Source organism: Cataglyphis hispanica, chromosome 12 (genome assembly GCF_021464435.1).
Source record: "Cataglyphis hispanica isolate Lineage 1 chromosome 12, ULB_Chis1_1.0, whole genome shotgun sequence".
Taxonomy (NCBI): Eukaryota; Metazoa; Arthropoda; class Insecta; order Hymenoptera; family Formicidae; genus Cataglyphis; species Cataglyphis hispanica.
Genome location: NC_065965.1, coordinates 2442198 through 2463093, shown reverse-complemented (window position 1 = coordinate 2463093; position 20896 = coordinate 2442198). Strand labels below are relative to the sequence as shown.

The window sequence follows — 20896 nt, the reverse complement described above, 5'->3', positions numbered from 1 at the left end:
AAGTGACTATATGACTATATGATTGATTTTATCTTGCCCGACTATTCGATTCGGCATTTACGATACTTTATTCTCGCGACACAATATTTATTTTCGATCTGTGGAAGACGCGTGTATAAGATAGGAAACAATAACTCTCTATCAAGATGCGACACGTCTCCTTCTTTTTTGTATTTAATGACACGGGCGAATGCACACTGCGCATCAACGATTCGTTCGCTGAAGTAAGGGTGGTGCACCAATACACCATGAATAAAAAAGTATATCTATGGCCCCATTGATGTACATATTTCTGTTAGGGCTGTCACATACAACTATTGACATAGATGCATATGCATAGCATCAGACCTACACTTGGACCAATGAGCGTGTTATCAACATGTGATTTTTTCCTTGATGCTCATTGGTCCAGACGATTTTATGCTATGCATCGGCAGGTATATCAATTTGTATGCAATAGTTCTTAATAGGCTACAGCACATAGAAAAACTTAAGCAGCAAGATTATTAAGACGTAAAAAAAGCGATCAATTATAATCGAGAATGTAAGCAGCGATATTGAAAAGTTTGCAATGTTGAAAATTTCGAGTGGATGAAATTCTTATGTTCACGGTTTTTTTCTATGTGTTATAGCCTTTTTCAATGGCCTTAAGTTATCTAAAATATACATGTATTTATTTTGTTAAAACAAACCCTTTCTCTCTCTCTCTCTCTCTCTCTTGTAAGAGCTTATTGCGTTTTCGGATGAACGGGTTAATCTAATTCGGAAGCATGAGTTCATATCTTTTATTGGCAGAGGCAATGCAAGACGTCATTACTTGCATTGTCTCAGCCAATAAAAAACATGAATTCAGAATGCGAATTGTATTAACCTGTTCATCCGAAAACGCTACTTACTTACTATGTCCTCTCTATGTTTATTTTTCGTTTTAGTTCATCGCTCTTTCGATCGGCGCGACGGTATCCCTCTTTCTGGAGAACCACCGTGGTGGAAGGACGTGCTTTCTCAGGACAGAGTTGTAGACACAAAAAGGTATAATATACGATCATCGTAGCATATTAGCGTTCGCGATCTCGTTCAAATAGGCTTGCGATTATTATATTTCGTTTATTTTGCGGGGTAGTCCGCGATAAAAAAAGGATAGGAAGGCGATAGATTACGCGACGCGTCGGTATGAAGTTGTCCATCCATGATTTTCATTGTAAGTGCATACGCGAATATCGGAATATTTGCGAAAATATTGAAACATTCCTCGTTCGCGTATCATTTATATCGAGAATTTTATAATCCGAAGGGACGAAGTCATCACATCGCGCTAATTAGTCGCTCTTAGTTCTCTCGATTCGTGTGGTATCTGTGCGACTGAGTGTTTGGAATGCATTCGAAAATGGAGATCATTGTCTCGCGTTTTTTTCTGACTCGCTCAAAGTGCATCACGCGATTGAAAATGGTAATGATCGAATAATTTTAGATTATAAGCTAATATACGACGATAATTAGGCATTTTTTGATGAATTTCGGGCTCGTAATTTCACTCGTGAGATAGTTCACGGGAAGAGAGAGAGAGAGAGAGAGGGGGAGGGGAAGTTACGGGAGGCGTCGGTATGAAGTTGTCTCCGATCCGCCATTTAGTCGCAAAGCTTATGCGATGTCGTCATTGTTGTCAGAAATATCGCGAAAATGGTGAAACATCGCGTTCGTTCGCGTTTTCTTTCGCTCGCTCAAAGTATATCACGCGATCGAACATCGAAAGTGTCAGACTTTTGAATTGATTTCGTAATTCGCAACTTCTGGATTAATATCTGATTTGCGATCGGAAATCGGAATATGTCGCGATGTGTTTCGCGAGGGATCCGCGAGGCGCTGTTAAGTTGCATTCGGCCGCCATAAATACGGTAAGCAATCGCGAAGTGTGCGTAATGAGAGTTCGAAAAAAATGAGAGAACATCGTGTTTTAATAACTCGAGTGTATATTCGCGTATATCAGGAAGGCCGTATAATCGTAAATGATGAATAATCATCGAATCGCGTCAGTAGTCGCGTTCTCTCGATTCGCGAAATATGTGCGACTGAGTATTCGCAAGTAGTTTAGTTACGCTTCGACAATGAATATATCGTTGTATCGTATTTTCAAAGTGCATCGCGCGATCGAGAATCAGAAGTGGATCAGATTTTCAAACGGATTTTTGGATTAATCAAAGTCCGACTAAATTTGCTATCTTTTAATGGATATTGGTTCTGTGGGCGCCATCTCGTAATGTATATCGCGAGGGGTTATTTCGTAAGGTGTTCCGCGAGAGGACCGCGTGGGGTCCGCTAGGGGTCCGCAAGATGTCTCTAAAAAGTTGCCCATGATTTTTATAGCAGTAATGATGCGTGCATAATTACGGGGGATGAGTATAGCGAAAAGAGCGAAACATTAAATATGTAAAATTTAAATAAATTTGAAAATAAATTAATTTTCTATTTTTGGCTCTTCAAGTAGGCTTAATTTTTCTTAAATTGATTAATAATTATAATTATTTTTTTTATATTTTCATGTCAATTCTAATTAATCTCATATCAATATATTATAATATAAAATTTATTAATAAATTTTATTATTTTACTATTCAAAAAATATAAAATTTTAATTAACTATTCATATTGAAATTTAATTATTTTTTTAAGATTTTTTTCATTAATTATTACTATTTTCAAAACTTATGTTGCAAATATATAGCTACAACATCGATTATTTACTTACAGATACACTGGCTGACACTTAATAAATATTGGACACACTTAATAAATCTGGACATTTAATAATTATTGAAGAAAATTAATAATTCGCAGAACTTTGGCAGCGGTGAGTACTATATATAGTTTTCCTTTTATTAAAAATTAATATTTGATTATTGACTTTAAAAATTGATTAAAATCATTTTTTAATTAAATACTAAATTTAAAATTTTAATTAACTATTCATATTGAAATTTAATTAGTTTATTTAATTAGTATTAGTATTATTTAGTAAATTTAATTAATAATAAGTGTGGACACTTAATAACTATTGAGAAAAATTTATGGAATTCGCAGAACTTTGGCAGCGATGAGTATTACATAAAGCTTTTTTTTTTATTAAAAATAATTTTGTTATTGACTTTAAAAATTGTTGATTATTGATTTTAAAAATTGTATAAAATCATTTTTTAATTAAATACATAATTTTATTTAATAAATCTTAAATTTCATTTAACATTAAATGAATAGTAGTTCTTTTGTTTTAATTTTTTAAATTATAATAGTTTAACACCTATTTTTAGTAAAGAATTAGTTTCAGTAGGTAATATTAAATTGTTTATTTAAAAATATTTTTCTTTTAATCCCAAAATGATTTTTTATTCCACATATAATATTTGTAATATGAATATTAACTTTAGTTTCATGTATAATTATTCTCTTCATTATTTAAAAAATAATTAATTTTTTTATTATCCTTCATTATTAAATAACCATAATTTACCTATCAAATATATAAAATTTAAATGGATGTTTAAATGAATGAAATTTGAAAATGGTACTAATTTTTTTTTTTTTTTTTTTTGACCTTTTAATTAGGCTTAATTTTACTTTAAATTGATTAAGAATTATAATTATTTTTTTATATTTTTATATCAATTATAATTTTCAAAGTCCCAGCTCGATATTATAATATAAAATTTAATACTAAATTTAAAATTAATAAATTTTCTATTTAAAAAATTTAAAATTTTAATAAACCACTTATATTCAAATTAATTATTTTTTAAAGACTTTATTAATTATTACTATTTTTAAAATTTATGTTGCAAATAGCTACAACAGCGATTATTTACTTACTTATTTACTTACAGATACTGACTGACTATAAGTTTGGACACTTAATAAGTATTGAAGAAAATTGATGAAATTTGCAGAACTTTGGCAGCGGTGAGTGTTAAATATTATTTTCAAAACTTATGTTGCAAATAACAACAACAGCATAGTTAGGTTGCAAAGATTATAAATATAAAATATTTATACCTCTCTTTTTTAAGTAAACAGAGAGCCAATTTCACAGAGGTTAAACATTTTCAAACTTGAATGATTCGAACAATTTAAAATTTGAAATAATCCAAATGCTGCTTAAGTTTTGATCTGGAGAATTTCCAGTATTTATTAACGTAGTGATTTTTGTGTATAAAATGTAAAGCGCATCGAGTATTTGTTTATGCGGAATATTTTTCGTGTTGCAAAATAGTTAACTTCTCGTCTTTATTATTATAAATTATTTTTTAATATTTTGTGTACATGCGGTATCTATTTCATTGTTTGTGTAGGATAATTTTGCATAGAAACTTTATCGGATGTCAGGGTAAAACTGATTATGAGTTTATAGAATAACTTATATTACTGACTAACAGATAATATGACGAACAGGATTGACGTGTGCTTATAACCGCTATTCCTCTATAGTTGCAAATATCATTTTTATATATCGATGTAATCCATACCTCCTTCCATGTGATTGGTATCCATTCATCATTAGGATATCTTATAAAAATTTTAGTCAGTATTTTGTATAATTTTTTTGATCCATGTTTAATTAGTTCTGTTACATTTCTTCTAAATTCTGGTTTTAATCATTTTGCTGTTTTTCAATTTCTAAATCTTAAAAAGAACTTGATTTTTTATTAAACATTATTGCCAAAACATTATTTTAGTTTCAAGAATAGATTTCGTAAGTTTTGTGCATGTTTTGCTAAATAATATACCCATCTACATGAATTGCAAAAAGTGCAAAAATTTTCTTCTTTCTTGAAAAACTTCATGAAACTTGTTTAAAATTATATAATGTTTTCTTAAGCTAATAATTTTTTTTTTCATATTTGTAAAAACAATTTTTCTTTCAATTTTCGTCCTATTATTTAATTGCACATGTTTGAAACATAAAAAACTTTTATTACGTCGCGATTAATAAATCACTTCTAGTTCATCATAAATATAAATTTTTTTGGCGAAAGAAAGCTTCCAAAAATATCCTCGGCTGAGAAGCAGCCAAGGATAGTGAGAGATTTTTACTCATTAAAACCCTCGCGGTGATCAAAACTGGAAATTTTGATGAATGCAATGCACTATTCTTTTCCTCCCCCATCATCGATATAGATAGAAAAATTTCTGCAACAAATGATTATTAAAATATTTTTTATAAATAATGTTTAATATGTCTCTCTCTAAATTGAAGTTATATTTTTTTTTAGTCTCGAATATTTTTTAATGTAGCGTTGTGACGAGTCGAGAATGTCGAATCCAAAGAGGGGACGATTGTTTCGATCTACTCATTGGATTACGCGGTCGCGAATGTCGGTCGTTTTTAACCGATATCCATCGATTTCGCAATCTAGTGTTGCGATTTCGTTCTCCAAATACATGTTTTGCGTCGTTCACTCGTCTGTGATAGATATTTCATTCAACATCTAAAAGTATCGAGAGAAGCATCAAGGCATTGCTTTGACGAATTAAGGTAGAAGTGATCTCACTTTACGATTTTCATATCGAAATTGCATTCGGGTTCGCTTTGTTGGCAATCGCATTTCTGATATTTCAAAAATGTTGTTATTCGTGATGAGATGGGAATGCTGAATTTAGCAATGAACGATCGTCTTGGTTTAACCAATAGATTATACGGTTGCGTATTTTGATTATTTTAACCGGCATCTATCGCTTCGATGCGAGTGTTTGTCGTGAGACGTCATTCTCCAAACACGTGTTCCGCGCGCGCAATCTGTCAAATGTGAAAAGTTTGTGAGAAGTCTGCCAATGTGCAAATAACGGGTCGGGAGTGTCGAATCTAGCGACGGACAATCGCTCGATCTTCCCATTGGATTACGCGTGCGTGGCTACCGCGGTTATTTCTATTCGATGTCCGTCGCTTCGCGATTCGAGTTTGAGTGTTTGTCGCGAGACGTCATTCTCCAAACACGTGTTTCGCGCAGTTTGTGTCAAAGTAGTGAGTGACGGTTCGCGATTGTCGAATCTAGCGATGGACAATCTCTTGATCTTCTTATTAGATTACGCGTTCGCGTCTACCGCGGTTATTTGCGTTCAGCGATCGTCGCTTCGCGCGTTAGTGTTTGTCGTGAGACGTTATTCTCCAAACACGTATTTCGCGCATCTGTGATAAGTGTGGTATCTGTGAAATATGGCCTTTGAAAATACCGCGAGTGATAGATCGCGAGTGCCGAATTTAGCGATGGACAATCGCTCGAGCTTCCCACTGGATTACGCGTACGTGTCTACCGCGATCATCAGCATTCGGAGTCCATCGCTTCGCGCGTATTAGTGTTTGTCGCGAGATGCCGTTCTCCAAACACATGTTCCGCGTAAGTGTGATGCAAGTACAACGAGGGAGGTAATGGCAATAAATTCAATCGGAAAGGATTGAATGGAAGAGGAAGTATATTTGACTTAATTAAACAAAAGAAGATTAAAATCATCCTTGACTGTGGGACTGAAGGCATAAAATTTTCAGCAATCGATGGCAGTAATTAATATAAGAAGATAAATGTGATATCTGCAAATATCGCGATTGACGGGTCGTGAGTGCCGAATATAGCGATGGATGACCGCTCGAGCTTCCCATTGGATTACGCGTACGTGTCTACCGCGATCATCTGCATTCGAAATCCATCGCTTCGCGCGTATCAGTGTTTGTCGCGAGACGCCGTTCTCCAAACACGAATTTCGCGCAATCTGTGATGTGTGAAATATGGCCTCTGAAAATATCGTGAGTGACGGGTCGTGAGTGCCGAATCTAGCGATGGATGACCGCTCGAGCTTCCCATTGGATTACGCGTACGTGTCTACCGCGATTATTTGTTTTCGAAGTCCATTGCTTCGCGCGTATCAGTGTTTGTCGTGAGACGCCGTTCTCCAAACACATATTTCCGCGTAATCTGATAAGTGCAAGATACGACGAGGGAAATAATAGCAATGTACTTGGACCGAATTAGCATTGTGGATACAAAGACTTGTGTGAGAGAGGAAATAGATAATGAACTCAATCAGAAAAGACATGGACAATAGAAAAAGTATATTATTACTTAATCAAACAAGAGAACAGTGAGAGAAGAATTATATAACTTCAAAATGGAATTGAAGATGTTAAATTCTCACCAACCATTGGAAGTCTACAAAGAAGAAGCAAGATAAGTGCGGTATCGGTGAATATTACGAGTGCCGAATCTAGCGGCGGACGATCGCTCGATCTTTCCATTGGATTACGCGTTCGCGTCAACCGCGGTCATCTGCATACGGCGTCCGTCGCTTCGCGTGTGTGTGTTTGTCGTGAGATATCGTTCTCCAAACACATGTTTTGTGCAATTTGTAATAAATGCGATATCTATCAAGTATCGCTAGTGACGGGTCGCGAGTGTCGAATCTAGCGACGATCGTTCGATTTTCTCATTAGATTACGCGTACGTGTCTCCCGCGGTTATTCGCATTCCGAGTCCATCGCTTCGCGTATTCGAGTGTTTGTCGTGAGACGTCATTCTCCAAACACGTGTTTCGCGCAATCTGTAAAATATGGTCTCTAAAAATGAGAAGTCTGAGAAGGCTGCCAATGTGCGAATAACGGGTCGGGAGTGTCGAATCTAATGACGGACAATCGCTCGATCTTCCCATTGGATTACGCGTTCGTGACTACCGCGGTTATTTGCATTCGACGTCCGTCGTTTCGCGATTCGAGTTTGAGTGTTTGTCGTGAGACGTCATTCTCCAAACACATGTTTCGCGAAGTTTGTGATAAGTCAAAGTTGTTAGTGACGGATCGTGAGTGCCGAATCTAGCAATGGATGACCGCCCGATCTTCCCACTGGATTACGCGTACGTGTCTACCGCGATTATTTGTGTTCGAAGTCCATTGCTTCGCGCGTATCAGTGTTTGTCGTGAGACGCCGTTCTCCAAACACGTATTTCGCGCAGTTTTTAGTATCTTTTATTACCTTTGACGAGTCGGGAGTGCCAGTTCTAAGCGATAGATGATCGTCCTAATCTATCTATCGAGATATGCTGTCGCATATCTTGATTATTCTTTACCGGCATTCATTGCTAAATTCGACATTTCCATCTTGTCACGCATGACGCGTTTTTTGTATGTCAGAAATGCGACTATCAACAAACATCGGATGCAGATGCAACCTCTACGTGAATCGTAGGGCGAGATCACTTCTATTTTGATTTGTCACTGCGGTTCTTTGACTGCACCTTTTGATGCTTTAGCAATGTTGTTTTAGAGTGGCAGATGAAGACAGTTTTGCTATCATTACCGCGACTCCATGCAGACAATTACTTATCTAAGGTCTATTTTATACAAATCCCGTAACCGCAAGTATGGACGTAACTGTAAGAATTACCTAATACGAGCGTTCATAATATTTTAGCTATATTGACTGAAATACTATGGACGTTATTAATTGATTCTTACGGTTACATTACTTACGGCTACTACTATTGTGTAAAATAGGTTTAATCTTTTCATTTGTGCTTCATGCGTTCAATTTAGGGCTGCTTGATGCTACAGAAACAATGCGCTTATTGAAAAAGCAAATTTCTTACTTCCCACGCGCCAAATGAAGTTTCTACGATAGCTTCCGTGCTTATTTCTGTTGTTGTGGTGGATGTTTCTGCCACAACTTTTATATTGATCTTTGTGTTTGTAGTGGAGAGACGCAACATAAGAGTGTCATCCCCTAAACGATTCCGCATTTTTGTTTTTGTAATTTTTATTAGTCCGTACGCAAATCACAAATTTTCAATCAAAATTCTGCTTCCTTTTTATTAGCTTTTGCTTAAACATGGGATTATTAAATAATAGATTTGTAAAAAGAAAATTCAAATCTGCGAATAATCTGTTGAATTCTAACTTTAATTAGTTTATTAGTAAATCAGAAAAGTAAATCATTGAAATTCGTTTTCAATTTTATATAATCATACAATGTAAAAAATGAGCGAAATTATCATTATCTATTTTTCAAAAACGTTTTTATTATATGCATGATAAATGTCGCGAATATTTTTCAAATAATTTTGCTCAGTTTATACATTGTAGAAATTAAAAGCGAATTTCTAAGATTTGTCTGTAATTCCTAACTTTAATATGATAGTTCGCAGATTTGGATTTTATGATTATAAAAATGAATAATCAAAAAGCAGAATTTTATTTGGAAGTTTGTGATTTAGGGATGACATTCTCAGATATGTTGCATCTTTCCATTATAAAGGAGAAATCAATACAAAAGCTATTACAAATACATCCATTACAACAATGGAAATAGAAGCTGTGGAAGCTGTCATAGAGATTTTATTTGATGCGCAGGAAAGAAAGAGATAAGCTTTTTTTTAATAAGTGCGTTGTCATTACGTTTTGATAGCCTCAAGTAGTCTTAAGTCGACCACGTGGAGCATGAGTGGGAAAGGAGTATTAAATGGGTAATTATTTGTATGAAATTTTGGTAGTGATAACTAACTGTCATCGTATATCACTTTTGAATAATGTTGCTTCAAATGTTAAATAAAATATTTGATTGCAGATGAGCGAATTATACGCATCATGTATTTGGAGAAGGATATCTTGCAACAAAGCACTGATTGCGCTAATCGATGGACATCGGTTCAAATCGACCGAGATTCGCGACCGTGAAGTTCAATGAGTAGATCGAAACAATCGTCTTTTCTGGATTCGATATTCTCTACTCGTCACACGCGATAATATTTAAAAAATATTCGAGACTTTAAAAAAAAATATAATACATGATATAAGAAAACATATACATTTGCATTTTTACGAGTTCAAATGGGTGTAATTAAATTAAAGGCAACTTGATGTATTTTAAATGACTAGCTCTAACTCACACTTTTAATATTACACTTTAATAGTACGTTTATTAAATAAGCTCATTGCCTGGCGTTTATTCCTTGAGCGCCGAGACGAGAGAGAGTGGCTCGACCTGGTCCGTTCTCAAGTCGCTTCTAAGACTTTAACCTTAAGACTTAGAAGCGAACGAACAACATAAATTATCAATGCGTGTTATTAGCAACTGGTAATTATATTTTTGAATAATCAGCATTTACATGGCGCGTAACTTCCTAATATTTATTGGGACAGATAGCTATATTGTAAGCTATCTATGTACTATTTTACGCTACTTTGAATATTTCATATTTCCTTACGATATAATTAATATTAGTTAATGAAAAATATTTTTTAAAATAAAACAATGTTTATTTGTTTCTCTTTTTCTTTATCAATTCATTAAATAAAAAATATTTATATTGTACATTTTGGTTATGTATACATTTTGGTATTGTATACATTTTATTTTAATTCTACATTCGAGATAGATGAGACATTGATTTGATTATCGAAGAGTCACCAGACATGAGTTCCGTTATATGCATCTTATATTTTGCATTGTCTTCCCCCTTTCCTCCTCATCCACTCTGTGGATACTATGAGGTTAAATTTTTAATTATGTTGTAATTTTGAAATACGAAGGAAATAAAGTGCGCTACAAACAGGTACAAATTTTATTATTAATAAATAGATTAATAGATAGGTACAAATTATATTATTAATAGATAGAGTTATAAAAATTTAGGCGGTAGTTATAAAAATCAGGCGATAGATCGTTAAAGCACAGCCCTTTTCAGGGCTATTTTACGACGACATCCCAACAAGAAGCCGAACTGCAGGGCGGTAACAATTACATTACAATTATTTTAAGTGCCCCTACGCTGGAATTCACTCCTGTGCCTCACAAGTTAACAAGTTTACTTTTCGAAGCATGCCTTGAAACATAAACCAGCCAAATTTTCTACAAAAGTTTCCAAAATTTTCCAGGAAGAATTTGGATTTAATTTTGAAATTTTGGTGAGCCCTATCGCCCAATGGAAAAAGAATTTACATACAAATATATTAATAACAATGTTTTGGAATAACATTGTTTTGTCATGATAATGTCTGTCCTATTTCTATGGCTGACATTGCTTTCGTGCCCTTTTCAGGGTTACCACTGTCAAAACAGCTCTCTTCAGGACTATCATTAAAACAATTCTTTTCAAGATTATCGAACGATTTCACGAGATGAAATCACAACGAGAAACTGGAAAAAGAAGAAACCTTACTTCATCAGTATCATCAATATTGTTATTGTGTTAGAAGCATTTCCATCTCATTATTTCAGCATTTACTTTTTTTAGTGAGACGGTCAGTGCGCAAATCCATCATACGAGGCCTTGATGAGCAGTTGAGCAAAATTTGACGACAAGAGCTTTACTTACACAGCTTTAATTCGCTCGAAGTCGACGATGGCTCTCTAACTGATAATCTATACGAGGCTTTGATGGCGTGAAATTGAGCAAACAACTCGTCGAGCAAAAGTTTTATCTGGACAGCTTTAATTTGCCCGAAATCAACGCTCTGATTGACACGAATTCACTGATGATCATCGATGTCCTTGAAAAATCAAATCAGGAATCTTAAATGTTCAATTTGGACAATGAGGGTTCAAACGATTCCGATTATGATTTTGTCAACGAGTTTCTGTCGAAGAAATTTCGCATCTACACGAGTCATGAAATTTCATCGGAGATATAAAAAAAAATCTTCCGGTATTACATGAAGGAAGCAAGAAGATCTCAAATTTGTTGACTTATCCTTCTTTGCCAAGTGCAAAAAGACCAGGCAGGAGATCGTTCATTCGTTCATCGATTCCAAAGATTCGTGAACGGTCAATGCGCCAGTCTCAAATGCTGGCGTAAATGAGTCAACAAAGGCATCGACACCGTTGGTAAAATAAATAAGGAGATGATGAAGATGTCCGAGGAAAAACGCAAACAGCATGGCCGTGTCACCGATAGAACGATTCGGCAGTATGTATTCTACTGAAAAAAACCAAGTTCCCGAATAGCAAATTTAAGGCTTGCTTCATTTGGCTGTATTTCAGTAAAAACAAAATCGAATTGTTTTTTGGACCATTATATTCACAAGAGGAACGATGTCTTTTGGAAAATCAGATCAAGCTTGAAGAGAAACAAGTTTAATTCGAATGTATCGAACTTGTGAAAACAACCATTCATGAAGAGTTATGCATCCGAAGAGGTCTTCAACTGTGATTAGTCTTTCTTTGATAAGAACTTGCACAATTATAGAACGCACAAAGGCAACAGCAAAGACGGACAGCAAATCGTTGGCTTCAAGATCGCCACTCATTTCTACATAATCACTAGCCTTCCTTTTAAAACAACAGTATTAATAAATAAAAAAATAATTTAGTAATTTTTTTAACTAATATTAAACAGTCAACAAGATTCAATCGATAGATTAGATAGATAGAATCATATGTACCTGTTTGTATCACTTAATTTTCTTTGTAGCTTAAAGAGCTTAAAGAGCCTAAAGAGAAAAAACAAGAAATTTAAAAAGCTTAAAGAGAAGAAACAAAATTACAACATTTTTAATTTTTACCCCATAAAGTATTCCTTATAAAAAAACAATTAGATAATTTCAGTAAGATATCGTAAAACGGCCAACGGGATATGATAAAGAATCATATATACTCGTTTTAGTATACTCTGCTTTTAATTTTATTAGTGTGTATATATATATATATATATATATATATATATATATATATATATTTGTTAGTATTTATATATTTATTAATATAATGTTAAGTAATCTGTATCTTTTGAGAGTATTATAGCATTTTTTTTATTATTATTATGCAATTTTTATAAGATTTGGCCGTTTTAAAGATATCGCGAAACGCCCCATGAAATTCGATAAAAAATCATTTGTACTCGTTTGTACCGTTATATTATTTATTTTTGAATTTTTTTAGTATCTTAACAGATATATTATCGCGACCACATCTGTACGGTTACGAGGGACGGAAGACTTCCGATCCTTTTAAGCGAAATGAGTCGAGTTGTTGTTAAAGTACGCGAATCCATTGCGCGAGAAGTTCATTCAGAGCCGGCTTGTATGCTGCCGGCCGCTCACGTTATATGCATAGAACAACGCAGATGTGCGATATATCCTCTGCGGAATATATTTACATACTGGATTTGCTATCGATACCGCGGAAAGAAGGAAATCTTTATTCTCTTCTATAATGTCGCCTGTACGCAAAATCGCGCCGCTCGTTTAAATGTAATTTATTTATTTATTTATCAATAATAAACGGGAAGAAAAATTTTTTACATACAGAATGTGTACAAAAGTAATGTAAAAAAAAAAACAGAAAAAAAAGAAGAAAGAAAAAGGGAAAAAAAAATAAAACAAAAAAAGCAAACGAAAAAAACAAGATAAACAATAAGATAACAGAGAAAAAAAAATGTAATATAATAATGTATATTAATGTAATGTAATAATGTATAAAAATAATTATAATAATGTAATGTAATAATATATATAATAATGTAATGCAATAGAGCCGATATTAAATTATGCCGCGCAAATGTGAGCTCGGCGTTTCTTAAAATCGCGTATTTGTAATGCGTTTTGATGTGATCAGCGTAGTTAAAATTGTTAAACTTGTAACGAAATAAGCGAGACAACCCCGACATTTAAAGTCTCAACGAGGCTTGCCAGCAAAATTGAACAGCAGCCGCAACAAAATATGCCTACAAACTTGATCGATACCGCGCGGGCATCTATTATCCATGACGATAATTAGTCTCGCAATGCCGATTGTGTAACATCGTCAGGCGCGATTTTCGAGATTTGTTCGGAATAGGAGCACTGCATTCCACGATGAAACTTTGGCAGATGTGTATTGCCCGCAGATAACAATAAAGATAGATGATAAAAGAGAGCAAAATCGAATAAAAGATCGCATAAAAATATTTTTTGCTCGAAAAAGATACCGTGTGATTCTATTGCTACAATTAATTAATTCAATAAACTCATCGTAGAGCGTGGTGCTCCTAGGCGATATATCCAACTTGTTACACAATTATGTAGTTAGGATTACGGAATAATTAAGCGTGCAATTAACAGAACTCATGTCGATAACGTTACGCGGCATCTAAAACGAATGTAGTTTTAAACATATAGTTATAAACATTTCATTGTTAAAATATCGTTGAGAATGGTTTATAATTATTGTGCAAGAGAAAGAGAGCAAACAGATAATTCCAATAATTAAAGATACTAACGAGGCAAAATATATAGAACAAAGATAAAACTTGAATCGTAAAAGTCCAAACAGCTTATGAAGTTTTTTTTTCTCTAATTCATCTAGACAATTTATTTGAGGTAAAGGATAGAGACATAAACATTAAAGTAAAATCGTAGGGTATTAAATCATGCAGTCAACGTTCGTGTTGATTAAGTCAAACTGCCAGGTGGAAAATTGAAGGAATCTTTTTTGGTGCAATTGCACTTTTGACTACAACGAGCAATTATTAATCAATAATTCTACTCAAGGCCATTTTAATTATTATCCTGGAAATATTTAACAAACATTTAATTTAAAATACTATTATACTTTTAAAATCTCATTAAAATATTTGAATATCAATGTATTTGAGGAATTTTTGTAATTTTTAATTTGTCATAAATAGAGCTAGATTATAGCTCCTCTTGCAAATATGAATGTGCTTTTGAGTGCTGTTAAATATTTATTGACAATATATATACTGTGAACATTAGCGAGAAAGCCACGCTATTCAATTTATTAATATATTATTGTGATTCGTCATTTTTGAGGATCAAACAAATCGAACTCACGACCGATATATTTTACGAATTTTTGCAAGCACCCGCGTTTTTCACGCGGAAAAAAGTAGCTTGTATGTGTTTGCAGTATTCGTCTATTAAAACGAAAACGCGTCGAATTTGCGGTGCTGTTTACGCAAAAAATTCACGGCGCGTTTAGCTTTTTCTCCTCCCTTTCGCTTTTATTTTTTTATTTCTCATTTGACGACGGTCATGCTGACAAGCCGATGGCGTTATTTAACCGACGAATTTACACTCGCACGTGGCCGACAGGACGAGGATTGAAGGAAAGGTAGAGAGGGGCAATGCGTGGCGCGTGAACAAACCCTTTCTCCTCTCGATGCCGAAAATAGTGTAGTACGTCGAAATCGTTGACCGCGAGCGTTTAATTTCGCGGTGTATCGAATTTTATCCTTTTCTGTTTTGTGATGCGTTACTGCTGCCGCTATAAGTTACATAGTTAATGTAGCTTTATGGAAATGCGTGAAATTTTCCGGCCCAACTCTATTTCCGCTCGTGTAGTCCTATAATGTTGCTTTTGTGATAGTGCGTTGCATTGAAGGCAATGTATCAGCAATTGATATAAACAATAGACGATAAATTTTACTGACACGCGACACATCGATTGAGAAACATATATTATAATTTATTATCTACGTCATTTTTTATCTATATTTTAATTTCAAAGTAAATTTGTGCAGATATATTAATTTTTGGTTGAATAAATTCAAATTTTTGTTTGCATGAATAAATACTTCACTTTTTTCTAAGGTTTTTATTTAATAATTTATACATTAAAGTATGTCGGCATGGATACAACAGTCATTGCAAACGATGAAAAAAATATCAAGTGATATGGAAGCATATGTCCGCGTGCGATTGCACGATGAAAATGACAGAAGCGGTCGAATTTTAGTTGTTTTGCCGTTCAACAGAAGTGAAACGGAAACCGCGAATATGTCGAGCGTAGACCTCCAACGCTAAATGAAATTTCCTGAACGAAGGGAAACAAGGGGGCTTTTTACGGGCGGGAGAGGGACACCAATACGTGGCACAATTACTTTGTTACGCGAGACTGTATTGCTAAACAAAATTGGCTCGTCGACCATTAATTTAATATAAAGGTAGAGTTTCGAGATAGATCACGAGAGAAAAGAGAGATACATAAATAAATAGAGGCAAAGAAAAAAAAAGAGAGAGAGAGAGAGAGAGAAAGGTCAGGCGAACGATATCGCGGAAAGTGATTGATTGGAAAAATTTACTGACAGATTGATGGAAATTAGTGGAAAGTTTAAAAAACCAAATTCAGAACACCAAAATAATGAAAATTAAAATATTTAACAAGTATTTATAAAGAATCACAGAGAACCGCGTGTTTGATTATTCATATTATTTATTCATGTTATTATTCATTCTCCACATATGTAATTTTTTAGCCAATAATATTGACCATGTAGATGAACAAACATATAATATTAACTTCGTTTAAAGCAGATTAGAAATAACCGGACTTGCTGCAGACAAAAACAAAGATCATACATTTCGTAATCGTAACAAAGTCAGAGCGTGCTATTAGATTACGTATAATGTATGCTAATGATTGCGATGCTTTTTCAATTACGTATAATGGAGAAAGAAAAAGAATTTAAAAACGCGATATTTTTTTTTTCTAGTAGAGAAATATGTTAACTGTGGGAAAATTATACTTATCAATACATGAATAATCCAGGTAATATTTTTTAACTAGTTTTCTGTTTTCCTACTCAATTACACGTAATAAATAAACTGTTTAGTTTCTGCTTGGCTTATATATGAAAATTGCATTTAATTACAATCTGTAAATATAATATAGATAATTTTGTGAAATGACGCGCGATTTAATAAGATTATACGTACAATTTTTGCAGGAGCATTTAACTTAATTTAGCACAGTCTCTGCAACATGTGTAAATTTAACATTTTCACAAAACAAAAACGCGCACGCGGCGCGGTTTAATCTTGCATTACTTTTACATGATAAAAAAAATGGTGTAGTTTTATTAATTACAGAAGAAAATCTCTAATGGCTTTATTAGCATATATATAACAATCTCAGCATTATCTTTTAATGTATCGTTGTTTTACTTGCAATATTTATAATATTTATATTTAATCTCTCTTGAACTATATGAATAACCAGATTGTGATGATTTAATATAAGTTGCTAACGTTATTTAACATAATCGATCGTGCTTTATTCAGTCACCAAGATCAAGAAAATACGATGTTTATATGTCATAAAGTAGAAAAAGCCATAAAAAATAATATAAAATTTTATAAATTAATAATTCATGACCGACAAGTATAATTAATAATTAATTAATAATTAAGAAATAAATGTATTTCAATAACTCCTTAATCCTAATTCTTTTGTAAAAGCATTGAAAATATGCATGTTACATGGATATATGTACGCTTCTCGGTTTTACTTTTTTGTTTATATATTTATAATGATTGTAGAAATTCATTACATTCATGCGTAAATACGATTTACCTCAATAAAATAATAAAAAATATTGAATAAATGTTGAAAATATCCACGCAATTACAAATTTTCTTATGTAAAATAAATTTTTATGAATACACGTAGATTTTGCACATATGTTTGCTCCAAACGTGAAACATTATAAATGATTGAAACGTAACTTAATTTTTTGCACGCGCGCGAGATTTATTAATCCTTTATATGTATTATTTAATTAATATTCCAGACATATATCGTGTTGAACATACAATTGCGCGACACTTTACACATTACTCTCAATATTAATTGCACGGGATACACACTTTACTTTATTGGGAGAAAACAATGCAAAATAATCTGCTCAATGAAAATTATTTTAAATGTTATAAAAAAGTTTGCAAATACTATCTATTGCTATTGTTTCGATTTCTATTTCAAGTAAATAGCGAGATTTTTTTAGGCAGAAATAAATGTTTTCGGGCGGACATAAACAATGCTTATACGAAGAAAACAAAATATTCCTCTCGAGAGAGAGTACCTGATCGATCGGGCCCTGGAAAATAACCGTGACAGAGTTATACGCGCGATCTCTCAATCTCGTCAATGGATTCTTTAACGTCACACTTTCAATCGACATCACGCGCGCAATGTGTACGGAACGATAGGGTAGAAAGGGGAAGGTTTAACACGAGCACACAAGGAATAGGAAACACACACACACACACACACACATACGTATATAAAATACATAACACACATACGCGTAGCAAGGCTATATAGAGGAATACGCGGGAGCGCGAGAAGCGGTAGAGGAAGGGAGGAGGGAGAAAAAGCGGACCAGCTCTCGCCCGCGGCCGTGATATTACGTAATAAATCATCCGAATCTCGCGATGTCATACAATATGGGCCTGTGTGCAGGTGAGCGACGTCTATACCAATTTTCATTCCGAACGACATTTGACGTTCTCGCGCGCCCTTTCGACCCCGTGCTTTCTGCACTTGGCTGCTGCTGCAGCCGGCTCAGCCAATTCTATAAACCCGGGGCCCGCGTTTCCGTTACCAACCGGAGATTAATTTTGCTCCACGTTCTTCCCAAGGCTTCTGTTTCACGCGGGTATGGGTCGACGAATCGCACATGCCGTCGTGCTAACGAAATTGAGTCTTCAAACTTTTCGTCAGATTTTTCTAACGATATTTGAAAAAAATCTAAAAATAAAAAATAACATTTTTAAATAATATCGCAAAATATTTTTAATACTTATGATATAATAAATATACGTGTTAAAATCAATCTCGTCAGATTGAATTTAAAATTAAATATATTTTTTTAAATTAATTATATATTTATTCTAAAATGATTAAGCTAATAAAAAAGTTAATTTCCGTATTTTTTTTTCCACAGAAATATCTACAATTCAAAGGTAAATATTAAGTCAAAGTGGTATTCATGAAAATAGTTACAGAATGTGACATGCATGTGACTTCTCTCAGGAATTCCCACGGGAAAGTTCTACACGAGCAGGATATCATTCGCGCTTTTAATACTGGTATTAGTAGTGAAAATAACGAAGCAGCGGTCGATTCAGCTTCGAGTGTGGTTTTCGCAGAGCAGCGCTTCAGTTGAATGCGTGCTAAGTATTGTGCGGTTTAGCTTGGCCGTTCTCGTGGTCGAGTTAAATGGCGCATTGATCAAAATTAAATGCCGTGAGACAGCTATTAATGCTATCCTTTTAATTCATTTTATCTTGTCACTTTAATAATAGATAGCGGTCGAACCGCTATTTATTATTAAATTGTATTTTTGAATATATCGTGTAATTATTATATAGGAACGATAAAGGACAAAGAGGAGAAGAAGAAAAGGAGGAAATCTGGAGCATCAAGCGAATAATTGTGAGGTGACCAATTTATATAAATATTTATTATTTTTAACTTGTGATGGGGAAACCTGAAAATAAATAAAATATACAGTGAATATTTTATATAATAACAGATATATAATATAAAAAAATTCAATTACTATATATATTTTAATTATAAATAGTTAATGAATAAAATCGAAAATTAAATTGCTTTTTACTTTTATACATTTCGTGTCGCGATGCTACCGTGTACCGCGCTATATCTGAAAATTTTTCACAGAAAAGAAAACTGAAATATCTTTATGCTATAATATCAGAAATTTAAGGAAGACGTGTTAGCTAGAATCTCTGAGTATCGCGAGACGTAAAGTGCAGGCAAAGGATAAGTCGTTGGCGATGTTATTCCGGTTGTAGCCGCGGTTTCTTCGCGGTAGAATCGGTAACGCTATCACGTACCGCAGCTTTTCTGATTCTGGCGGCCGCGCGGGGCAGCTTTACGTCATATCCAGACGAAAATTGGAAAATGCTCTTGATCTTCGTCGGCGTAACCATTCAACATCTCATCGCTACCGTAGTACCGATGCTTACAACTGTACACCTTATTGCAGTCTGATTGCACACGTTTCATATTACCGCGCAATCATTGGGGAATAATATTTGCTTGTTGGCAGCTGATAATAATCGTCCCGTGAGATCGGCGATGCAGCCGCAATAAAGAGTATCAAAGGCAGAACAACGTATACATTATATTGATGATGGATTAGGAAAGAGCGACGTAGAGACAAATAGAATTGCATATATATAATATTTTTTTATTTATCGACTTTTATCTTTCTCTACAGTTTTTGATATAATCTGGGCTCGACGTTTTTATAACAGAAATATCGAGGAATTAATTGATTTAAAAAAATAGCGAATCTGTTTCGATTAATAGTCGTCTCGACATGTTTATGAGTCATTGACTGTTAATTATCATAATTATTGTAGAGAATAATTATGTTTTGTAATGTAATGCGATTACCTAAACTTAAAGCGCCACTACTTTCCCGCTCGAGACTCGCGAATGGCAATATGATAATCGCGTGTTTAGCATTGATATATGCCTCGAAACGTGTGACGCATGTATGTAGATATCGTCAAAGTTTTGTCGCGAAATATTTCATTTTATAAGATAAGTTTTCATAGAATATTCCATTCCTTTCTATCATTTTGTCTGATATTTTTTAAATTAATTATTAATTAATTAATAACCGATTGTTGCATGATGACTTTTTTACTCGAATTACTAGATCCTGTGCAAAGAACTGATTTAACGAGAGGACTGAACGGTATCACTTTCGAAGACTGTCAAAAGAGAACAAGCAACACATACCTAACGTATGAACGTTGGCAGAATAGTAATCAATAATTATTATTATAATAAAATGTTTATCTCTTTACGCATCGTATTTGTCTTATCACGTTACGTACTTGTCTTCTTCCCCTTCTCCAAGTTGTTTTTCCCTTGTAGTGGGGCGCATTCCATTGCCTCACTGTTGACATAACGTCAAATATGTAAACAAAGTCGCGCGACGCTATTTCTTACATTTCTTTGATTTATGTATATTTCAAAATTACTACGCGTTCTCGATCCGAAATTAATCGCGTTTTCACGAGTACGTCGATTACATAGGTACCACAAAGGAGCAGCGAAGGAGCAGAAAAGAAGAAAGATCCGGGATGGCATCAATTAATAGTGAACACAAG

At 33.9% G+C, this 20896-nt stretch overlaps 1 protein-coding gene and 1 long non-coding RNA gene across 3 annotated transcripts in view; one reads left to right on the top strand and one right to left on the bottom strand.

The window, feature by feature from the left end:
- LOC126853286 (neural cell adhesion molecule 1-like) overlaps positions 1-20896 on the bottom strand; it is a 347428-nt gene that overhangs the window by 168484 nt on the left and 158048 nt on the right. The window lies entirely within an intron of this gene.
- On the top strand, positions 991-20532 carry LOC126853316 (uncharacterized). Its single transcript, XR_007687938.1, has 7 exons — positions 991-1032; positions 2749-2848; positions 3876-3951; positions 18691-18709; positions 18780-18992; positions 19118-19186; positions 20440-20532. It is a non-coding gene; the product is annotated as an uncharacterized LOC126853316 (long non-coding RNA).